The 6,350-nt window shown below is 43.4% G+C and overlaps 1 pseudogene; it reads left to right on the forward strand.

Annotated features, from left to right (window-relative positions):
* LOC110302341 overlaps positions 1–6,350 on the forward strand; it is a 126,596-nt pseudogene that overhangs the window by 114,800 nt on the left and 5,446 nt on the right.

Consider the following 6,350-nt stretch of genomic DNA (forward strand, 5'->3'; position numbering starts at 1 on the left):
TTCTTTCTTTCTTTCTTCCTTCCTTCCTTCCTTCCTTCCTTCCTTCCTTCCTTCCTTCCTTCCTTCCTTCCTTCCTTTCTTCCTTTCTTTCTTTCTTTCTTTCTTTCTTTCCTATGGACTTTTTGTTTAATCTTGTCATATTTTGTCCTAATGGTCTTTGATTGCTAATTTTGATTTTTATTAGTGTGTGTGCGCGCATGTATGTGTTATTTGTGTGTTTTGAGAGAGAGAGAGAGAGAGAGAGAGAGAGAGAGATCATAAGGATGTAGGGAGGTGGGAAATATAGGACAGGAGTTGTATTTTATATATGGAAAATGTTTTTTAAAAAGTTTAAAAAGCCAGCAAGTTCAAAATCAAGGTATCAGCATCAGTCAGGTCTGTTTCTATGACTAGACTTTCTTGTTACACTTCACATGGTGAAAGGGCCAGATGAGTCCTCTAATTTTCTTTTTATAAAGGGAACAGGCAGATCCCTTTGTATTTTATCCTCTATTTATGAGAAAAAAGATCTTATGATTTAACGATACCTCAAAGTCTCCCCTCCTCCCCCATAATGCTATCTCAGAAGTGTTGTTTCAACCTAAGACTTTTGGAGTTACACCAAATATTAGACCGTAACAAGCTGAATGGATCTTAAAGGGAAATTGTGTCTACATATAGGTTACTATTTTATTTTAGACTTAGATTCATGAATAATCTTTTAAAGTTATGTGTGTGTGTGTCCATGGAGACTGAAAGAGGATGTCAGATCTCCTTGGAGCTGGAGTTGTAGGCTGTTGTGAGATGGGTCCTGGAAACCAATCTCAGTACTGTGGAAGAGAAATAGATGCTCTCAACCATGGAAGTCTCACCAACCTCCCCCTCCACCCCCCCCCATTAAATCTTACCGTGAACATCTACAGCTTGACACTTAAAAGACAGAATTGGAACAGCATACCCACTGTCTTACAACAGGCTGTTTGTACCAACCAAGTATATTGGCAGTTTTACTCCGTGTCTTTAAATAGTCTGCTTTTATGTCTTAAATACGGCAAGGCACACCTGATCATCCTGATGTCATGTACTTTATCCAGCCAATCCATTATAGTTGTTGTTAGTCGTTTGTTAATGTAAAAGTGAGATGGGCAACTTTTTTTTTCTTTTTTCTTTTAAATATTTTTTATTACATATTTTCCTCAATTACATTTCCAATGCTATCCCAAAAGTCCCCCATACCCTCCCCCACACTTTCCTACCCACCCATTCCCATTTTTTTGGCCCTGGCGTTCCCCTGTACTGGGGCATATAAAGTTTGCATGTCCAATGGGCCTCTCTTTCCAGTGATGGCCGACTAGGCCATCTTTTGATACATATGCAGCTAGAGTCAAGAGCTCCGGGGTACTTGTTAGTTTATAATGTTGTTCCACCCATAGGGTTGCAGATCCCTTCAGCTCCTTGGGTACTTTCTCCAGCTCCTCCATTGGGGGCCCTGTGATCCATTCACTAGCTGACTGTGAGCATCCACTTCTGTGTTTGCCAGGCCCTGGCATAGTCTCACAAGAGACAGCTATATCTGGGTCCTTTCAGCAAAATCTTGCTAGTGAATGCAATGGTGTCAGCGTTTGGAAGCTGATTATGGGGTGGATCCCTGGATACGGCAGTCTCTAGATGGTCCATCCTTTCGTCACAGCTCCAAACTTTGTCTCTGTAACTCCTCCCATGGGTGTTCTGTTCCCAATTCTAAGGAGGGGCATAGTGTCCACACTTCAGTCTTCATTCTTCTTGAGTTTCATGTGTTTAGCAAACTGTATCTTATATCTTGGGTATCCTAAGTTTTGGGCTAATATCCACTTATCAGTGAGTACATATTGTGTGAGTTCCTTTGTGATTGTGTTACCTCACTCAGGATGAGAGATGGGCAACTTTACACAACAAACTATACACACCAAAACTTTTAGAAGGTCAGTCAATAAGAAGTTTCTAATGAATATTCCAAATATATCTTAGAAAGGTGCTATGAGTTCACTGTTCTATCTACATGTATGAAGGTAAGTGATCAAGGTCATAGAAGCACCATCACCCGTCCTTGATCACCTTGGTAACAATTCTGTTACTCTTGAAATGGACCAGATTAAGGTGGCTCTTGCTGTAGACAAGCCATTTCCAAGTTGGTTTCCTCTTCTGCCACTTCCATGGGAAGAACATACTCCATCAACTGTGAGGCTGGGCTTGGCACGTGAACAGGGCTTGACAGCAGGCTTCCATGTCCCTCATACAGTGGTGTGAAGAGTCTTATTCTGTGTAGTGTTTATTTACCCCAACAAGGGGCAAATCTATGTCCAATCACCTGTTTTGGGCCCAGTCCAGCCCACACCAGCCCCATGTGTGTGAACTTAGCACCTTACTCCTGTATGCCACTGAAATTTGGTGGCTGTCAATTATGCAAAAACACTTCAGTGATAACTGATAGCTGATAACTAGAAACCCAGCCAGGTATTGGACATGCAGAGCACCCAGGGCAAGCCAACCCTTTCCTGCTTTTTGTAGGATTCTTCTGATCTTTCTGGAAAGTGACTGCCTCTCAAGTTCCAGGTGCCAGCAGACAAAGGAGCTGACCTTATTAAACTTTGCACCTTGCTCCTGCCATTTTGGTCTCACGTGATTTTTCCAATCTTACTTTCTCTTTGTTATAGAGCTCAGTCCCAGCCCGGTGCAAGAGGCTAATGGACTGTAGAACAGCTTTTGGCTTTGAAAATGTCAGCCTGTAATGAGAAATGGAACATAGTTATTAACAGAGCCAGACATAGATGCCCACAGGGTACCATCCTTTTACCCCCTTCCTTGCAAATGCAGGGCCAAGAGATTATCAACAGAGCCTAAATAGAAAATACAAATGCAATGGAGAAGCTTCGGTGGTTTCTTAAATGCTTGCTAAAAAACACAAATTTACTAAAAGTTAAAGCAACAGAGAGGACCACGTATGTCTTTAACTCCCCTGGACTAAAATACAAACAATCTACCTAATTTAGGGACTTCTCATGACCTTGTTTTAGGGGCAAAAATTGGCATTTTAAAACATTTTATTATAGCATAGAATAAATATTGCTGTATTCTTGTTGTAGAAGATGTTGGATTTTGTAATGGCGTCTTTGTTCCTGTGTATTGTTTGACTACGCTCACCTCCCATTACCTTTTTCCTGTTTTACATTTCCTGTTCTTTTCCAAAGAATCATCCCTTCCCCTTGTACATTCATGTGATATGATTGTGTACATGCGTGTGTGAATGACTGTGTGTGCATGTGTTTGTGTGCAGTTCAGAGTCCACAGATGAGAGAAAAAGTCCAATAGTTGTCGTTTTCTTCTGGTTTATTTTTCTCACTGTGATCTGTGTTTCTGAGCTCATCCTTGTAGCAGAAGCTGAGGCTCAAGCTTTAAGTCTCACCAGCATCTCAGGTTCTTAGGTGCAGTGAGTCTCACTGTGAATGAGAGAGCTCCCGTTTTGTCCCCTCTCGTAGGTCCATAGCCAGGCTAGGACCTCAGGTAGTTCTAGGGCCAGCCTCAGCACCAGACAGTTCTAGCTAGCAGTCACTAAGTACTCTCTGTGGACAATCCCATCCCCATTGCTCTTCACCAGAGCTGATGGTGTTTGCCTTTCCCATGTCCCACTCCAGGTTGCTAAGGATGGCATTTTTGCCTGCTGAAGGCTCTCTTGCTCATCTGAGGGCTGTAACTATTCCTGCTAGTCAATGTACTCCAGCACTCCAACCTGAGTGGCGAAATTCATCCGTCACCTCTACTCCAGCAACTTTATGGCTCCTTCTGCTTCAGAGGTCTGACTCACTAAGCTCTGCTTGATACAGTGTCCACCTGCTTCTTGTAGGTGTCTGCATCTTAACACAGGGAATATCAACCTAAGCAAGCCGAACAACCCACGGGCTTTATTTACTAAGACTCCTGACAACCTGCTTTCGAGATTCCACAATTCCACTGTTACTAAGGGCCTTCTGCTTCCTTTGGAGGGTCTATTCACACAGAGAAGAAGAAGAGTGGACACTAGGGGACAAGGAACAAACATAAAATCACAAGTCTTAGGTGAGCTATTGAGAGCAGATCTGTGATGTGGAGGCAACGAGATCCCGTGAACAGGTGCTAGTAAAACTGCAACGCAAGTGTGTTCCAGATTCAGAAACATCAGTACACCTGTAATGACATAATATCATATAAGAAAGAATGTAATTAAGTGCTAAATGTGTGGAAAAGTCTATAAAAAGGTGTTTTGCTTTGTTTTGTTTTTTTCTGATTCTCCGGTGTTGCGTCTGCTTTCCTGTATTATTAAGAAACAAATCAACACTCCGGACAAAATGAAAGACTTGATAGCCCTAGCTCACTTCACCAAGGTTCTGCCCTTTACTTCATCATGGTTAATTTTGCTACCCTTCCCTTGCTCCTACTTTCCTCCTTCTTCTCTCCTTCCTTTCTTTACCTTAAGAAAAAAAAAACCTTCGCAGTTAAGCATAACAAATGCAGAGCAACTAAATAGAAAAGTGGGCAAGCTGCTTCCCTTATTTTAGAGCTTGACAAGATGTGTTAGCTTTTACATTTTGGGCTCTGTGGGATGTCAGGCGCTCAGAGCAGGGGTGGCATCTATCTTTATGGAGCTAGCTGCACAGGCATCCTATCGGAATGAAATCATCCTTTGTTTCTAATTTTTAAAAAATTATTTAGAGTTTGTCAAGGTCTTCAAAATCCCCCCTAAGAAGGCAATGGTTCTCTAGTTTCCTTTGGCAAATCTGGGCAGCCCACTACAGAGTAAGATGCTGCTGACTGCAGGACCCTTGTGTGTGAGCTTATGTGCATTCAGGCTTCACAATGTGCCTGTCACTCAAGAGCTCATCACAGCCTTTCCCCCAGGCTCTCCAGGGATCCAGCAGTGGGAGAGCATGTGTCCCACTGTCCCATGCTACATGTCATCACTATCAGAGGGGTCTGACATGGCCATTTTTGTGAGCTAGTAGCAACCTTGCTTCCCTGTGGAATCATGTGGAGTGGCATTAAGAAAAGTACTGAGACCCAAGTCCAAGATTTTGATTTAATGGCAGAATGGCACAGACTGGATATTGATCTTTAAAGATTTTCTGTATGGTTCTAACAGGAAGCTGAGTTTGAGTGATGTGTGGAGGAGGAGGAGGAGGAGGAGGAGGAGGAGGAGGCGGCTTGAGACTGTTGTGGGAGTTAAAATGCAGGTAAGTTTAGAATAGGAGTACTTTTAAAAGGTTCACATGCCAGATCCACACACCCAGGAAGCTTCTCACTCTGGAATTGTCATCAAGATCCACTTCCATCCTCTTGGACCACTACATGGGACCAAACTCTATGCCTTAGGTTAGAGACGAGCTTTGGCCACCATGAAGAAACAGGGTCGAGATTTCTCCAGATTATTATTTTGTCTCTAGCACTAAGAATGACTATGAAATGATGAGTCTGTTTTTTCTAGTCCATTCTCCACCCAGCTCCATCCCATAAACAACCACCAAACCGAGACACTATTGCATAAGCCAGCAAGATTTTGCTGACAGGACCCTCATATAGCTGTCTCCTGTGAGGCTATGCCAGTGCCTGGCAAATACAGAAGTGGATGCTCACAGTCATCTATTGGATGGAACAAAGGGTCCCCAATGAAGGAGCTAGAGAAAGTACCCAAGGAGCTGAAGGGGTCTGCAACCCTATAGGAGGAACAACAAAATGAACTAACCAGTACCCCCAGAGCTCCCTGGGACTAAACCACCAATCAAAGAAAACACATGGTGGGACTCATGTCTCTAGTTGCATATGCATCAGTGGGAGGAGCGGCCCTTGATCTTAAGAAGATTCTATGCCCCAGTACAGGGGAATGTTTGGCCAGGAAGCAGGAGTGGGTGGATTGGGGAGCAGGGGGAGGGGGGAGGGGATAGGGGATTTTCAGAGGGGAAACTAGAAAAGGGGATAGCATTTGAAATGTAAATGAAGAAAATATCTAATAAAAATATATTTTAAAAAAATGCAAGTCAGGAGCTGTCATCTTGTGTCCCCGTGTGTGTGTGTGTGTGTGTGTGTGTGTGTGTGCCTTATCTCTGCTGGTCTGCCCGAGACCCCCTGATCTTGAACCCTAGTCTCCCACATGGCCTGTTTCTACTCGGGCAAGATGAAAGGAATGTTCCTAAGTCAGGAAAAAAAATCTCCAGACTTCAGGCACAAGTGCTCATTGATGGGAAAGGAACTGCTCATAGAAAGGAAGTGGTTCACAGAACAGCCGCAGCAGACGAAAACAAAAACCAACCAAACTGTAGTTCTCCTTAAAGAAGTTAGGGGTAGAGAGCGCAGGGTCGGCTGAC

Source organism: Mus caroli, chromosome 9, assembly GCF_900094665.2.
Source record: "Mus caroli chromosome 9, CAROLI_EIJ_v1.1, whole genome shotgun sequence".
In the NCBI taxonomy this organism is placed as follows: Eukaryota; Metazoa; Chordata; class Mammalia; order Rodentia; family Muridae; genus Mus; species Mus caroli.